The sequence below is a fragment of the Paramormyrops kingsleyae genome, chromosome 3 (assembly GCF_048594095.1).
Source record: "Paramormyrops kingsleyae isolate MSU_618 chromosome 3, PKINGS_0.4, whole genome shotgun sequence".
Lineage (NCBI taxonomy): Eukaryota > Metazoa > Chordata > Actinopteri > Osteoglossiformes > Mormyridae > Paramormyrops > Paramormyrops kingsleyae.
This window is the reverse complement of record NC_132799.1, coordinates 42,309,866-42,328,710: the sequence shown is the minus strand read 5'-3', so window position 1 is coordinate 42,328,710 and position 18,845 is coordinate 42,309,866. Positions and strand designations below refer to the sequence as shown.

Genomic DNA, 18,845 nt, shown 5'->3' with positions numbered 1-18,845 from the left:
TTGTCCTGCATTTTTCTATCCCATTCTCACTCGTTTTATACCATGTACAAAAATATATTATATTATATATATATATATTATATATAAGTTAAAGCCACCTTTTTGGGAAGTTTTCCCTCAGCTTTCTACATTATATTCCATTGCAAAGCACTGAGTTATTGTAAGAGTGCCTCTGTTACTGGGACTCTTAGCAGAATGAGTGGATTATTATTACAATATCATGGCATACAGATATACCCAAAGACTTGCTGTGAATTTAGAGAAAGTGGGCCATGCATGAGACCACATGAGGGCTATTCCAAAAGCCTCTGTCTGCTGTAAGATAAGGTGGTGTAAACAGTGATAAAATACTCTGTTCTTGGAAGCTAAACAAACACCCAACTCTATATATTTCAATGTGAGCCTTGTTTTCACTCTGTAGACCTCTTAATCCACCACTAATGTAGTCAGCCTTGGTTAAATATAGGTATCCTTTGGTTTTGGATGTACTGTTTCAGCCGTAAGTCAAACACCTTTACTACAATACTTATTTTTGTGATGTTTATGTAAGAAGTGCTATATTTCCTCTGCAAATAATCTTTGGTGTAAAGTTACCCCCCTAAGCCACAGGGACACTGCCCATCTCTTTAAGTGAGATGATTGTCATTTCTCTCTGGCGACAGGAGGCAGATGGTCACACTGAGTCCTTGAGAAAGCCTTGGCGTTTAGCTTGTGGGGCCCAGGTGTCATCATGGGTGATCCTCCATAGTCCAGTTATATTAGGAGTTATTTTTCATTTGGAGCTCTCAGACTAAGGAGGTAGGGGGAGGGGGCTGCACTTCTTGGTGTTAAAAAAGACACACAAGATACAAAATACCTCCTAAACAGTCCCACAATCATAAATAAATCATATATAAACAGAGATATGGACCATCTCATTGCAAACAGCATTTCAGGACATGATTCAAATGTGCAAATTACACAAGAAGCATCGGACTGTCTACATAAAGGAAATGGTAAAACGCTGGAGAAATGTCGGCTGTGCCCCGATAAAGCATCGGTTATCTCGGTGCATGGGTCCATACGGTCCATTCCTACTGATCACGCCCAATGTAAAGCTCGACCGGAGCCCAAACGTCACCCCTAGACGTCCAATCGGACCGGGCCGTATAAAACACGCAGTTTCCTGCGCTGGGATCATGCTGAGGTACGTGGGCACAGCTGACAGCTTTCATGCAACGTCCTTCCCCAACTGAAGGAGCTCCTATACGGATAGTTTGCAATTTGGCCCCGTCCGACACGATGGCGGAGATCACGGCAGTCCGAAGCGGAGATGAGATCCCGGCCCTGGGCTTGGATGTGTCTGAACTCGCCGTCCAGGAGAAAGCAGGACCGCGGCTGTGAAGCGGGGATAGAGGAGTGACAACACCGCGTAGTCTCTCTGCGATCGGCCGCTCTTACACGCCCAATCGGAGCGGCAGCACTAAAGCGGCGCCCCTTCTTAATTTTAAAGGTGAGAGTTCCTAAACCGTGAGATTTCCGATAACGAGGGATTTCCGAAACCGTGGGATTTCCTATACTGAGGCACCATTACAGTAAGTGTTACAGATGCCACCTGGTCCCTGTTTTTGTTAATCTCATTGGTAAATTTTGCGTAATCGTATAAAGCCTAGAAAATCCCGTAGGCTATTAAATAATTCGTGTATGATAAATGATGCGTATTTATCTTGTTATTGGAAATTAAGCATAGTTAGGTGGGCTTGTTGGTCGTGCTGATTGCGCTCTTTCTTTGGCTTTCCCCACCGTGTTATTTATCGCCGCTGGTTAACGATGCGTCTTATTGTTTCCATATTGAATGTTGCCGTTTTCGTGTACACCCGGGCGCCCTTGCTGTTTGTCAGCGACCCCAGCATGTCTGTGAGTCATTGTTATGTTGAGAAATGAAAATGGTGGCCTTTCAGCGCGTCTCGCTGTCATATTTCCCCTGCCTGTAAATATATGCCGGATCCATAAATGAATTTGTGTCCAGTAATTGAAAATTCACTGTAGTCTCGGAGGGATCGGTTTTGAGCACGATATGAAAGGCAGACACTGTGGTGGAAATATGAAATTGTGCCTTTCATTGTGTCCTTTCATTGTTCACCGGGGTTCTCATGGTGAACCACCCCGAACGATTGCATACATCTTACGATGATAAATGTCGCAGTATTACCCATATATCCGGCAACAATACACTGACGGTATAATACAGTAAAAAAGAGCATTATTCATGATGTATTTTCCTCTTGCCACTAAAATCTCTTGCCCAAAATCTTCCGTATACAGTTGGATGCAATATAATTACTTAATTTTGTATGTAGTGCTTTGGTTTTTGTGAATTAAATGTATCACCGATTGATGTTAATGCATGTTGATAATCGATATAATGTGATGCTTAAATCCGGTATAATCACATTTGTCTAAATTCTTGTTCGAAATCCTAAGTGCAGTAATGGTGGAAGGCTAAGGGTCTACAAATGGATGGACCATCCCGCCGGTGCTTGTCCATAAATATGAACAGATGCTGAAAGAAAAGACTGCCATCAACACAATAAATAATGAGTTTTGATTTTGTGTGTTTGGACCATGTAGCTCTAGATAAGAATTTTTATTCTGTATCACATTTACATTTATTTATTTGGCAGGCGCTTTTGTCCAGTGCGACGCACAAGTGAGGCAGCTATTACATAACAAGCTTACAGCTGTCAATGTGCCAGCTTTTGTATCAGTGCTGCTAGGCTGAGCTCAGTGATTGACTAGATGCAAGTGAAAGATAGTTGTGGGTTCAATTGAGACATTCTGATGCAGCTTAAAACCTTGCGTCAGAGATCCTACACAAATATCAACCAAGTGAGAATTTCAGAAAATAGGTCCAAATTTAATACACAAAAACACAGGGCATCAGTACAGCCAAGCAAAGCACTTCAATGGTAGGCTGTGTGGACTTTCAGCTGGTGCTGTATAGCAGTACAATAATAATAATAATAATTGATACTTTATTGATCCCCGTGGGGAAATTGTTTTTACGCCTCCCTCAACTTGCTCTTTGCAGAGTAAGTTGTCTGTGAAGGGCAGCCACATGTTGGGGCGCCCAGGGAGCTGGGGGTTAAGGGCCTTGCTCAAGGACCCACAGACGTGCTGAGGCTGGGTTTGAACCGGCGACCTTGTGATTACAGGTACACAGGCTTAGCCCACTGAGCCACACGCTGCATGGGATTCTGTGTATATTATTATTATTATTAGTATAATAATAATAATAATAATAATAATAATAATAATAATAATAATAATAATAATAACAATAACAATAATAATATTTTTTATTAATATTATATTTAGTACTGGCCAACACTTGTGTATGAGCCTTTGTATCTTGTAGGGAAATATGTTTGCAGAGAACATTGCATAGCTGGCTGGCTGTGACCAGTATTGGACTGGGATTAAAAATCGGCCCTGGCCTTTTACCCACACAGGCCAACCACACATGCATTCCTAATCAAATTTGCTGATGGAGGGAGTCTCCCATGACAAATTTTGATGACCCACTGGGAAAATGTCTGGTATGCCAGATAGGCAGTGATGTTCGATTAGTTCTGTGATACTCTTAACTCTTGCATCTTGCCTGGTTTTCCGAAGACTTTACCCTGTTTCATAAAGAGGATTTTTGCACATCCATGGTGCGGGCAGTAGTATGGATTATGTCTGCAGTAAGATGGGTTGCTTTGTACTGGGATCATCTGAGTGCGGAACTGGAGGCTGTTTGGGGTGCTTAGCTGAGTGAGATGTTCTCCTTTGTTTGCTTCATCCCCAATGGACCAGGCATAATAATGGGAGGCAGGGTACGGGGGATCTGCTTTTCCGAGGCAGTGAAGGCTTCCCATGTTAAAGGGGATGGGCTGTTTTCAGAAGTCTATAAACCACGTTCCAGGTCTTCAGCGCGGGAAGTAACATCTGGGCCGCAGACATTTGAAAGGACATTCCATGGTGAACCGCCCCGGTACCTCAGGAGGCTGCGATTAGCTTTAACGAGGAGGCCGATGCTGGGGACTTTGGCCCCAGAACTGTCAAACAGAGTGGGAAGCAGAGCTGTAGGACTGGAACCCAGGACAGCTACCTTTAATGAAGCTGCTTTGGGCTCCTTGTGTCTCTGCTGAGGAGGTGGCTTTGGTGTTACTGCGGTGTTGGGATGCCACTGTGGCTGATATTTTCCTGTGCCTTCATCTTGGGGCGTTTTTCCACCGCACCAGGTACCGTACTTTCGGTACTTCCATAAAGTGCCGAAAGTTTGGTACTTCTTTCATGTCGGTTTTCCACTGGCGTAAAAAATGGTACTGGCGCCAAATGACATCATCAGTGACCGCTCCTGACTGACAGCCCAAAATTAAAACTAACAGTTGAGGCTGGAAAATGCATTTTATTGTTATGTCAGCTTTTTTTATTGATACTTTATTGATCCCCGTGGGGAAATTGTTTTTACGCCTCCCTTAACTTGCTCTTTGTAGATGGTTGGCGCAGGAGGTAGTGCTATTGTTCGGCAACCGGTTCGAGCCCCGGGTCCTCCTGACCCCATCGAAGTGTCCTTGAGCAAGACACTGAACCCCAAATTGCTCCCGGTGTGCAGGTTGGCGCCTTGCATGGCAGCCTTCGCCACTGGTGTGTGAATGTGAGTGTGGATGGGTGAATGTGAGGCATGTATTGTAAAGCACTTTGAGTAAACGTTGAGGAGTAGAAAAGCGCTATATAAATGCAGTCCATTCCATTTACATAAGTTGTCCGCGAAGGGCAGCCACCTGTTGGGGCGCCCAGGGAGCTGGGCGTTAAGGGTCTTCCTCAAGGACCCACAGACGTGCTGAGGCCGGGTTTGAACCGGCGACCTTGTGATTACAAGCACACAGGCTTAGCCCACTGAGCCACACGCTGCCCTTCTATCCAGTATAAGATTCAGTAAAATCCAAATCGTGCTGCCATCAATTACGTTTACGTAGGTACACTTACTTTGGCTAAGCCGATCAAAGCAGTAAGAATTAGCTTACTGCTAATTCAGTCTTTTGAAAGCAAACAAATTATTTAATTATGTTTTTTGATTTTTCAAGCGGCATTGTTCAGTGTTTCGCGTGTGCCCCATTTCTTCCAAACGGCTTGGTATTACGGTGTTCCGGGCAATTCAGTTTCCCTATATTTCTCCTGTCTATCGGGAAATAATGTTTCTCAGGTACATTATTACACGTGAATACAGTAGATCGTCACGCATAATATAGCCTTATAAGCAATACTATACCGTTTTCATCAAGAAATACCTCTATCCACCGAATTAAGTAATTTCATTTATTATCTGTAAAAACAAAAAACATACAAAAGGCATGTGATGTTTTAAAATTAATATATGGCTTGTTTACCTCGTAAAAAGACATGAAAACAACAGCGAAACCATGTACAAATCAGCGTGCGACAGGGGAAACGGGGAAACTGAACTGCTCGGAACGGCAAAAACTTTTTTATTTCGAGTTGTGCCATCCAAATCCCACTGGATCTGTTCATCCGACCATATGGCGATTAAAGCCTGTGTTTCCTCGTTTGTCCATCCTTCCATTTTACTTTTTTATATTTTTGTTTCTACTGCTTTTTATTTTGTTTCTCGCTGTGTATTTCAAAAGATGGCGGTTGTTTTTTGTGTTTCAGCGGTAGGCTATTTGCATAACCAATCGACAGCAAATACGTTTGCAAGTCCCACCCCAAAGTACCGAAGTACCAAAGAAGTACCCCAACTGGTTTGGCACTTTCGGTACTCGAGATTTCGGTACTGGTACTTGACCGGAAGTCAATGGAAAAGCGAAAGTACCGTACTTTGTGCGGTGGAAAAGCGCCCTTGCTGTCAGAGCCAGTTCTTGGGCTGTTTAACAAACATTCGATTTAGTGTGTAGAGTGGCAGAAACTTTGAGTGGTGACGTGATCCATGTTAAGATAACTGAGGTCCTGAAAGGGCCATGGGTTTTTATTTATGCCTTTTATATGACAGCCCCATATAAAATGCTTTAAAGACCCCATGAAACCAAAATGTTCAAAGTTTCTGGTTAGCTTTATATATGTATTACTAAATATGTGGTTCTGTCGGGTTTAGGACCACGATCCACATCATTCTGCAACCTTAGATTTATGGTACCCTGTTATGCTTTAGTTATGTTTCTTCCAGGAATTTGGTGGCTGCATCATGCTGCTTTTAGGCCAATAGGCCAACACATTGCTCGCCAGCTAGTAGTAGTCTACAGGGAGCCAATGAGTAGATTCCGTAACATTTTTCATTAAAAATATCAATCATATCAATTTTTTTTATTCTATTTTGCTTATCATGACATGTACTGTCTAAGACACAGTGAAATTGGCTCCCCCAGGCCCCTAATCCCCCCTGATTGACATAATGCTGTAGCAAACACGTGGCTCACCTTATTATATTCTCTTGCTCTAGGAGATTGTTCCACATTAGTGTCCACTTTAAAGGAAATGGTCAGCTATCAGGCGAAACTTTAGTCTTTGTTGCCTTTTCAGCTCTTTTCATTTTAAATTTGTTTAAAATCCTATTATGTATTTTTTTTTTTGCAATTATTTATCCCTTGAAATGTCCTTCTGTACTGCAGTTTCATGTCAGTTACTACATGCAAATTAAATTCTTATTTTAAAATGATAGCCTTGGTTGTATCAGCACCACAAGTGAAATTTGACCTTTGTGATGTCATTCAGCTGAAGGCCTTTGTGGGCTGTGTATGCCTATTAATGTGTCGTGCCAGGCAACCGTGGCTCCTCAGCGTAAGCATTGTTACTGGAGCTGGAGAATCCCACTGGCTGCTTGTAACAGGCTGACCTGTCCCAGCCCCCACCACTAGCCCTTCGGCACCCCGGCCGCAGCCCAAACCCGGGTAGTCTGTGGATTCTTCCGCTGTCTCCCCAGTCCACTGCTCTCCCTTACTGAATATCATTAACGCAAGGTCTAGTTGCTTAACAGATGCCTTTTTAAAAACATTTAATTATGCTGTTTTTACTTATTTATATGACAGTGTTGTTCACAGTGGCAGTGAAGGTTAAGTACGTTACCTGTGAGTCCAGTGGCCTTGTCCCTTCTGGGCAGAGAGCCTGAAGGCCTCGTTTTTAAACCCAGGGTTACCTGCTGGTCCTGCTTTCTACGAAGCAACTTAGCCCAATAGTAGCCCACTTAATGTCATGTCAGTATATGTGCAGTTCCTCTGGAAGCAGTAGGGATAGCTACTTCCTGAGGAATCTCACGTTGAGAGTGTGTGTTTCTCCTTTCTGTGATGATCTGCCCACATCATCATGTAATGATGGCCCAATGGACTGTGCAGGTCAGCATTTTAAGGCATTTCTGGCTGTCTGAGCTTTGGACTCAAGGACATTAAAGTCCTTCTTTATACCACCCAGGATGAGGCTTGCCGATCTGTGTCCATGAAAGCTCCTTCTGGCATGGTTCCTAGACTTGCATCTCCAGTAACTCGGAAGTGCTGAATATGAGTCCAGGTTCAGAGAGAATCATGATTCTCTACTTGCTGCTAGGCTGACATGTCCTTGACTAATACTGGGAGAAACACCAGGTTAAAAATAATGACTGCGTCACCTGCAATGTTACCCAGTTACCCAGCTGGTGTAGTTGTCTGAATCCTATTGTGTTTTTTTTTTTTTATACAGAGAAATGCTGCTCAGACTATAGGTGGCACTGTGTCCTATTACTAAATCTGGCTCAGCTTTTACTCCTATGTTTTAGAAATGCCCTGTTTTAAAAAAAACTGGTCAAATGTCTGTATGTAACTTGTCATTTATAAATGCTTTTAATATGAGCAAGGAATAATTAGGTATAGAATCATTGATTATTTGCATATGAAAAATGTTTTATATTTTACTGGCATGCCATCTACATTGTCCCCTGCCGCATACCCTGTGTTGCTAGGCATAGACTCCAGGGTGTGTGTGAGCCTGTAATGGATGATTGGTTGGAAGATGGAGAGGTGGGGGTCTGTATTTCTTATCTATTATATTTTAAATGGGGAAAGTGTTTAAAAATACAAATATTGCAAATTATATAAAGATTTTAAGTAGAGGGATTCTGTCTCAACATGAAATTCATTTCAATAAGCATGCTAATCGGGTCTGTGTTAGCAGTACTTGTCAGAGTAGATCACCATCTCCACTGCTCCAAAGGGATGAGTATATATGTAGCAACAGGCTGTTTGAAATACTCAGGCGGTGCGTTTACGCGTTCGGGGGCAGAAAGAGCCACGGGACCTGTTCTCTCAGGTGGATGGCAAGGAGGGAGGGCCAGGCTTGGGGGATGGGCTATGCTTACTGTGGGTGCTGTCATCCTCCCATGACATTGTTGAATGATCTTTGCTTAGATGTTTACAGATTGGAAGAACAGAATGATTAATACAATGTTAAAAACAACCATACAGCAGTAAATAGCAAATACTGATATTATGTCAGCCCTGCGTTCCAAAGGAAGACAGGATGAATGAATCCTGTTTTTCTATACACCATGTCAAGAGTCTGTTTGATTATGTACTTCTCAGAAAAGGTGTCTGACGGGTTTGCTGGTGTCTTGACCCTTAGCTCATGTCTTCCTTTTTAATGCAAACACAGTAATGTTGTCCATGTTTCATCAAATGCCCAAAAGCACTGCTAGCAGTTAGGCTCATTTTAGTTTTATCCTACCCCCTACTCTCAAGCTTACCAAGGGGGTATTCCATGAAGCAGGCTTAAGCGAAAGTCTGACTTAAGTCAGTCTTACTTAAGTGAGAGTTCCATCAACTTGTCTTAAATGAATCCCCACTGAATTACCATGGTAATTTAGGCCTGCAAACAAGCCTGGTCCGGACCAGGCTGTAACTGTCTCACTTAGTTTAGCATTGTCTCAAAGAACATCCGACGTGTGGGAACAGATTCCCAAAAGATTGTTCCTTAGGACGAAATTCCGCGATCTTACTGTTCATGTCACGTAATCTGTTGAATTATATGTCCTCATCTGACATTATATTTTACATTATCTGAATGAATTTTTTTATGTATGTATGTATGTATGTATGTGTGTGTGTGTGTGTGTGTGTGTGTGTGTATGTATGTATGTATGTATGTATGTATGTATGTATGTATGTATGTGTGTATATATATATATATATATATATATATATATATATATATATATATATATATATATATATATATATATATATATATATATATATATATGTGTGTGTGTATATATGTGTGTGTAATATATATATTATATATATATATATATATATATAATATACACACACACATATATAGTCAGAGTGTGTAGTCAGAGTATGGAATAGTCTTCCTGCTATTGTAGTGGAAGCTAAAACCATGGGTTCCTTTAAATCAGAGCTAGATAAGATTTTAACAACTCTGAGCTATTAGCTAAGTTCTCCCCAAACGAGCTTGATGGGCCGAATGGCCTCCTCTCGTTTGTAAATTTCTTATGTTCTTATATATATATATACACACACACACACGTATAATGGAACCCTGTAGTCAGTGCTGTGAGTAAAAGCAAGACGAGAAAGCAGAGAATAAAAACCTTCTTTTCTGAAGTAAAGTTCTGCGTGATACTTCCATAATATGGAGAACAGAGCTGAGATTGCTACATAATCAACCCAGTCAGCACAAGTACGTTGGCGCTACGTCGCTGATATATTTTTTTAAGGTCGGTATTTAGTAGCTTTTCAGTTGTTTGCACATTGGCACTACGTAGCGCCTCCGTAACAGCTCTGTCCAGGTGATGTAATCGCGACATTTTCCGTCTCAACAGCGATGAAAACGTGACGTCTAGGCGAAACTCCGTGATGATTCCGCAACCCTTTTTATTATCCTACGTGATCATTTCCCGACCACCAGCCTGCACAGTGGAGGTGACAACAGATGTTTGGTCATACAAAATTTATTACATACTTGTGTGTATGTGTATATACTGTATATATATATATATAATATGATACAAGTATATATTATATTTCTTAGTATCCATGTATTAGCTATGTATAAGGTAGTTTTCTAAAACCATAATCATACCAGTTTGTTAATAAAGTAAACATTTCGCAACTGCATTTCGATGTTCTTCAACTCCTCAATGTCTTGCAGTGGAAGTCCAGCATCCTCTGCACACTGAAAAAATAATAGATTCTTATAGAAAGACCTGTAAAAAGTATTTTAAAAATCTCTGTAATTGAGTTAATAGTAATTCACTTAGAAATATAATTGGTATGAAATATAAACTTAAAATACCTTAACTTTTATTTAGACTAGGAAAAAAAATAAACATTTCCAAAATCAATCTAAAATAATTTAATTAAAATACATCAATTTTGTACAGTGCACTTGCCATTGTTAATGGTGTGTCTGCAGGTCTGTTACCCCAAAAGGGAGGTCTTTGGGTAACAATCTCTGTCAGGTGTTGGACCTGGCTCTGCAACTCCCCCAACATTTGCAGAAAGATCCTCTCTGTTGCTGTAAGGTCAACAATAGAGAATACAGCATTAAATATTTAGACATACATCAAGACAGATTTGTTTTCAACTTACCTGTGCATTGACTTTGTATAAGTTGCCATGTGGGTAACGAAGTTCTCGAAGGAACATCAGATAGAACAAGACAGTAAAACCCTAAATGATCACAATTACTATCTTGTATTATATTGAAAATTGAAAAGCACAATTTTCAGTATGCACATGTATTTTGAGAGTGATCTTACGCCATAGTACTACAACTCAAATTAATAGTAACATACAAATACATCACACAAAAGGTCGAGCATGGTAATGTTAGCATAGCCATAGATGTTAAAATGGTTAAAGTGCGATAAAAAGTTTGTAACAATAAATAATTAATCAAATCTGAAACTAAGAAAGAAATTATTTTCAACCTACCTTTCCAACCAAGAGTACACGATAGAATAGACTTCTTTTTTTCTTGTCTTTTAAAGCTGATTTTACAGGGAAAAAAATCTTTTAAAACCACGTTTCTCAACCACTAATGAGCCACGAAGGCTACAGATTGGGCCGCGAATTTAAAATCGAGACTGGCTATTGGTCCGTATAGGGCCGCCAGCACCACGTTTAAATCTAACCATGATGCATTGCGTCAGGACCAGAATGCATTGCTTTAAGCCAGCCCTGTAAGCCCAAGGCACAGTGTGTGTATTCCAGGGCTGTGGAGTCGGTAGATAAACGCTCCGACTCCGACTCCTCAGTTTCTAAATCTTCCGACTCTGACTCCCCGACTCAGACTCCTCTGTATGTATATACTATGCTAATGTATTTTCTACATCCATTGAAGGAAAGGAAGGCAACATACATGTCATTTCACCACAGAACTACTGGCTAGGAAGCCAACACTCTACTATAATGCCAGATTAAAGACAAACACAATGAAAACAAGGATTTTTCCACCGACCGATGTGTGTGTACAATCGCGGCAATTGATTGGCGGCCGCAGATTGAGGGTGTCCACATGGACGGGCAGATCCAGCTTGCCGAAAATCTCGACCACCGCCCCCATCCAAAGTAATGTGATGCCTCTGTCTGCTGCAGTGGCTGTCTCCTCTGTCAGCCAGCCGGAAGTTTAGTGCATTGTGTCACTCACCGGCCAGCTGATCAGCAGAACGAGCCTCTGCTGGAGACAGGTAGGGAGTGCCGCACCTTACCTGTGCATTACATCCCATATAGTGACGCATACAGTCAATGAAAAGCATGCTTCATGGTTACTTGACATGTTCGTTTTGTGGTAACATTATGCACTGCATGCATTGGGCTTTATTCTTACAGCAGAGAAGTAGTTCATTATGACTGTTTGTGAACTGGGACATTTCAACTTACTTTTTTAATTCCCATTTAAATTTAGTAGGAGTCGGAGTCTGTTAACTTTTTGACTCCAGGTACCCAAAATTGTGTCCGACTCCGACTCCACAGCCCTGGTGTATTCTGGATTAACACTTTCAAATGAGGCTCTAAAACCATCAAAACTCAAGCAGCATACCGAAACAAAGCACCCAAAACTTATTGGAAAACCACTGGAGTACTTTCAGCGAAAACTTGATGGACTACAACTGCAGAAGCAGACCATTGTCTCCCTAACACACACTTATTTAAGAACAGTTGCATGTATAGCCATCTGACATTGCCAAGTCTTCACCCACAGTGGGACATCTCTCAATAGATCCCCACACAAGTGCGCACTCTTATTTAAAATACTGTCATATAAACAGGATATCAAATAAACATTATCAACATTAACAAGAAACATTTGACAATGTCCAGTATATAAAATAGCTATGTAAATCATATCATACCCTATAATATGACAAGTAATATTACTACATTAAATATTATAGTAATATTACTACAGTACTTCCAGAGGCAAACAAACCCTTTTCTAAACAAGATCCGACATGATGCGTAGTTTTCCCTACCAAAAAGCGACCTTCGACTTAAAAACGACGATCCGACTTTTAAGCGAGCAACGCTTTTCAACACCGCGACGATCCGACGTTTTCGCAAATAAAATGCGATGCTTCGTAATGGAACGCGATCCAATTGCGACCATCCGCCGTTTATGCGACGTATTGCCTACGTACTTCTGCTGACAGGGAATATAATAAAGCCTATAAAATCACGTCTTAGCATTCCAATTCATTCCAAAATGATTACAGTAAAATCCTGTTATAGTGGACTCGCTTATAACGGAATATTGTCTATAACGGATGAGGTCCGCTGGTCCCGGCCGTGCGCCTTTAAGAACAAGCATCGGATATAGCGGACTCGCATATAACGGAATTTCGCTTATAATGGACAAACAATTTGGAAACCAAATTGTTTGTAGTTCTGTTCGGCTATAACGGACATGCAGTTCCGCCTACAAGGCGTGTGGCATGCAGGTGATATCCAGCATAGATACGTACGTAGTCGGGATTATTAATAGTCACGCATCTGGTCAGGTAATGTTGGATTACTACATGTACAATATAATAATCTATACCACAAGTGTGTCTGCTGAGGTGTGGCATGAGTAAATGGTGTCCTGTAGTTGTGTTGTGTGGGCATACAGCAACTCTGGATATAACGGACTGTTTTGCCAGGTCCGTTATAACGGTATTTTACTGTAAAATAAAAGCGTACGCATATTACAAAGGTGAAACATGAAATGCAATGACTATAATTGGGGAAAAAACAAATAAAAATCCGTTAAAATAATATGAACAAGAAGATATCTTTATATTTTTAGTCACTGTCTATTTTGTTTTAGTCACTGTTTACTACTAAAATAGCAAAGACAACATACGGTTATTTGTGCAGAACATTTCACATGGATGTGATTTAAAGTATTTTATGGAGATCAAATAATATTGTACAGTAATAATGACTTGTCAAATCAACCCAGAAGGTTCCCCGTTGGCTATGGGGCTCGAACCAGCAACTTTCGCATTATAAGGCGACAGCATAAACCACTGTACCACCATGCCACTGTACTAAGCCCTTGTAACATTTACGTAACTTATGCATTTAGTCTGTCTGCAATTCATTGCCAAGCCAACTCCCTGGCTGTGTTTATGGCCACAGTATTGCCTTTTTTTTTAACGATTACATCTTTGTATTTTTCATACAGCTCCATCAGCAGCGTTTATTCTGCGGCAGAAACACCGCTCTCATTTTACAGGCTTTCCGACTCATTTGGTCAATCTATCGTTCATCCATTCATTTGGGCTTCTTAAATATCGTGGGTGTGCGCACTAAGTGAGACTATGCAAGTCTGTCTTCAATGAACCTTGATTAATTAACACTAAACTGAGTTTGTGGAACGACGTGAGGCTAAGTTTAGAGATGGAGGTAGGAAAGTCTGCCTTTTTTTAGCTACTTTCATGAGTAGCTAGTTTTCGTGATGTCTGCGCTTCATTCAGTTTTAACATTCATAAAGGTTTGTGATTGGCCAGCTTAACATTCTGCAAGCTTTGTCATTAACTAGTTTAACATTCACTAAGGTTTGTGATTGGCCAGTCTAGTCTAGTGGATATTTCAGTTTACCCTCCTTCAGGACTGTCATCATGCATTAGTAATCTGTATTGATCCAGCTTTGACTCAAACTTGAGTACATATGCAATTTGAAATTCGCCCCCATTGGTTATGAACATGCATACATCTGTGTGAGGATAGTGCAGCCATAGGTTGACCTTGCCTCAGCCTGCTGCTCATATTTCCATGCAGCTTCCTGGTTCATGTTACGGGTCATGCTGTAGCGTGAAGGTTAATCTGGCATTCAGATGCCATGTCTGTATGAATGGTACCATAAATGCCAAAAGTACAAGAGCTCAACATGATGGCTCACCTTTCAATCACCGTTTTCGTGATTGCAAATATCACTAAGTACACTAGGACCCCAGAGATCCTGAAGGAAGAGCTGAAGTATAAATCTGCTTATTTTGGCCCAAGATTTGTGACAGAATGTTTTCAGCACTTTCCATTGGCATTTCTGGCCGAATCAGTCAATTCCTATGCTCTTTATCGCTGACTCAGAATATTTGGGCTTTCGTACTATTAGAGCTGGGCGATATGGGCTAAAAATAAAATCTGTTTTTTTCACAATAAATCCGATTTTCAATTTTTATCGATTTTCCCCTCCCCTACTCAAAATCAAACTACAGATGACAAATGAATGGTTCAAAACAAGTTTTAACTTTATTATTATTTTTTTTTTTAACTTTACAGTTAAAGTGCAATTTGACAAGCCAAAAAAGATGCTTATAAGTGAGATGGCAGACCACGCCATTGTAAACACTTTTAGCATGTTAATGAATCCCGGCTTTTGCACAGTATGTATGGGCGCCATGTCTTTTGCAATATACATCGCGACAGCATTTGTTATCGCCTTCCACCGTGCCCCATTCTTATCATATGGCACACAGTTCGAAAACGTGTCGGGGACGGTTGCTTGCTTAACTTTGGATGTTGTGGTGGTGCTGCGGGTATTTCATTTTGCTGGGTATTTCCCACTCCGCTGTGTGCCTCTGCTTTACGTGCTGGAATAAATTGGTCATGCTGCTTCCTTTGGTTGCAACAGTTTTTCAACAGACTTTGCAACGAGGACTTGTTTGGTCTGTGTCCGACGGCGCAAAACCGAACCATTGCCATATTGTTTGTGAATCCGCTAGTGTTTGGGTGCGCCGCGCTAATTTACCCGTGAAGAACGGTGCGTCGCATTAGTTCCGCTTTTGCCGCTCGGATGTAAAATAAGTAATAAAATCGATTTTAATAAAAACACATCGTCCTGAACTGTAAATTCGACTTAATCGGTAAAATCGATTTATTGCCCGCCTCTACGTACTATGACCCAAAAGCAATAGTGGAACAGACTGGATTTTTGTTTATTTTCATTTCATTTTTCATCCGAGTGTCCAGGGTGGTAATATCTTTAGCTCATTTCCACGTAGTCAGGAACCTTGATGGTTGGGCAGCTTCTTACTGAGCACAGATGGTGACCTAACCATACAGTAAATCGGTGATACAGTAACAGTGCCTGGGAATCCATAGCAATAACAGTGGCTTAAGGTTCTGAGTGCCCCTATTAAGGGATTTTAGCTGACTGGCAGAAAAGCATGATATCTGTATTTAATGGATAAACAGAGGAAGATGTATGTGCACCATATGTTTTGAAGATACTTGTCAGTCTCACAGTTGTTCACATTGACGTTTTCTGGCAGCTTTTATTTGTTTAGCGCAAGGTTTAATTGGTTTAATGGTTTCTGTAAATATATTCTCAAGGCCATTTTTCCTCTGGCAATGTCCTGCTTGCCCTCACTCATCACTGGGAGCTGAGTACCTCGAACATGACCTTGTGTAAGCCCCCCGATGCTTCATAGACACGCTGGCTTTGACATGGCTGTCTGTCTGTTAGCAAGCAGCGCATAGCTTACTGGTGAGGTAAGGAGGATGGAGCTGAATGAGGAACGTTACATGTGTCAAATGGCAGTTTTATTAGCGAATTTTGAAGTTACCGCCTAGCAACACGTTTAACAAATTTTGCTGTTAGGTGTCACACTGTGGTGCTGATGTCAGAACTTCTAGAGGAAATGCTGAACTGGTTCCCATGTGAAAGGGGGCCTGACCCAGTGCACCTGGGATTGTTTAACTGGGCTCGGAGGATAGGCACTTATTAGCTATGTGTCGTAAAAGGTAACTGGGCAGTGACTGGCCAGACCTGAAGATCCAAAGACCCACCCTGACGAAACTCTTCAATAAGCTACCAGTAAGAATGTCAGAATCAAATGGGGGTCATGGTAGCCTATAGATATCTATGTTAAATGATTATATTTGGAATTATTTATATATACACTCACCTAAAGGATTATTAGGAACACCATACTAATACGGTGTTTGACCCCCTTTCGCTTTCAGAACTGCCTTAATTCTACGTGGCATTGATTCAACATGGTGCTGAAAGCATTCTTTAGAAATGTTGGCCCATATTGATAGGATAGCATCTTGCAGTTGATGGAGATTTGTGGGATGCACATCCAGGGCACGAAGCTCCCGTTCCACCACATCCCAAAGATGCTCTATTGGGTTGAGATCTGGTGACTGTGAGGGCCATTTTAGTACAGTGAACTCATTGTCATGTTCAAGAAACCAATTTGAAATGATTCGAGCTTTGTGACATGGTGCATTATCCTGCTGGAAGTAGCCATCAGAGGATGGGTACATGGTGGTCATAAAGGGATGGACATGGTCAGAAACAATGCTCAGGTAGGCCGTGGCATTTAAACGATGCCCAATTGGCACTAAGGGGCCTAAAGTGTGCCAAGAAAACATCCCCCACACCATTACACCACCACCATCAGCCTGCACAGTGGTAACAAGGCATGATGGATCCATGTTCTCATTCTGTTTACGCCAAATTCTGACTCTACCATTTGAATGTCTCAACAGAAATCGAGACTCATCAGACCAGGCAACATTTTTCCAGTCTTCAACTGTCCAATTTTGGTGAGCTCGTGCAAATTGTAGCCTCTTTTTCCTATTTGTAGTGGAGATGAGTGGTACCCGGTGGGGTCTTCTGCTGTTGTAGCCCTTCCGCCTCAAGGTTGTGCGTGCTGTGGCTTCACAAATGCTTTGCTGCATACCTCGGTTGTAACGAGTGGTTATTTCAGTCAAAGTTGCTCTTCTATCAGCTTGAATCAGTCAGCCCATTCTCCTCTGACCTCTAGCATCAACAAGGCATTTTCGCCCACAGGACTGCCGCATACTGGATGTTTCTCCCTTTGCACACCATTCTTTGTAAACCCTAGAAATGGTTGTGCGTGAAAATCCCAGTAACTGAGCAGATTGTGAAATACTCAGACCGGCCCGTCTGGCACCAACAACCATGGCACGCTCAACATTGCTTAAATCACCTTTCTTTCCCATTCTGACATTCAGTTTGGAGTTCAGGAGATTGTCTTGACCAGGACCACACCCCTAAATGCATTGAAGCAACTGCCATGTGATTGGTTGATTAGATAATTGCATTAATGAGAAATTGAACAGGTGTTCCTAATAATCCTTTAGGTGAGTGTATATTAAACTAGAATAAGCAATAAATCCTATGTGTTGGGGTTCTGAGGTAAAATTGAATAAAATAAGAAACACTAAATAACATCCAGCATGCTGAGGGATTTTTGCTATTTTGACTAAATAAATAAAGGTCTTGTCTATTTTTGTAGTAATTTCAGCTAGGATGTGTTTATGTATTGGGAAATGAACATAATTGTAACCATCGTCTGGAAAAATGGTGCAGTGTTTTATGGCCAGAATTAATAGGTGAGCACATTATATTTTAAAACATGACCTACAAACAAGTGCTGCTTTAATGAAATGTTTTTATTAATAGGCTACAATTTTAAGGTAAACCTTCTTTCATTCCTGCATCTTCCCACTGCTTATCCAGTATAACCTGGAGCTTATCCCAGGCAGCACTGGGCCGAGGATACACCAGATGGAATCCCAGGCCATTAGAGGAGACACGCACTCACATACTTATAATGGGCAATTTAGTGACGTCTATTAGCTTAACCGGATGTTGTTGGTATCAATTGGGGTACAATTTATATCCCCCCGCGATCATAGCATCCATTATCCCGACTAGCATAAGGAACTAGCCTAGGGTACACTCCTGGTGGGGTGCCAGTCCATCACAAGGCACATAGAGACACGCTACCATGTTATATTAGCAGCCTGTGATGTTACTAGGCGTGGATGCAGAACAGGACGTGTCTCTTCCAGCTGTGTGAGGTGCCCTTTCTGACTCTCTATCCAGCTGCTTCTTGTCTGTGGTATGTAGAAGACCCACCTAGTCTCTCCAAATGGTAATGCCTGTCAAAGTGAGCTCAGGGAAGGCCTGGGCCCACTTTGAGTGGCTCTCTGAATGTGCTTGTCAGTGAAGGCTACCTCATTCTAATGTCTCCTCACCAGACGTCACTTCTTTTCCTCTTAACCAATGCATTTACATTTACATTTTGTTAAACAGAGCTTGACTTGATACCGGCTAAAACATTTCCATAAACTTGGACAGAATAAACACCACTTGGACACTGGATGCGGTGAGGACACTCAATCACTTGTTTATTGGTCCAGGTGCAGCTTAAATAAGAAATCACATGACAAACACACCTGAGAGTAATCCACAATAATTGGGAGCACACCCATTAGCCAATCAATCAATTAACACATTTACAGCATTTAGCGGACGATCTTTTCCAGAGCGACTTACAACCAGTGCTTTGT

The 18,845-nt window shown here is 41.4% G+C and overlaps 1 protein-coding gene across 6 annotated transcripts in view; it reads left to right on the top strand.

Moving 5' to 3' along the window:
• Positions 1-1,154: 1,154 nt before the first annotated feature.
• The window catches only part of LOC111834693 (protein-methionine sulfoxide oxidase mical3a-like), a 94,487-nt gene continuing 76,796 nt past the window's right edge, over positions 1,155-18,845 (top strand). For 3 of the 6 annotated variants that reach the window (XR_002836057.2, XR_011989689.1, XM_023794265.2), the window contains exon 1: positions 1,155-1,492. The gene's annotated coding sequence lies outside the window, so the exon portion shown is untranslated. The remainder of the gene's footprint in view (positions 1,493-18,845) is intronic. The other 3 variants (XM_072710322.1, XM_072710321.1, XM_023794263.2) reach the window with 2 other exon arrangements.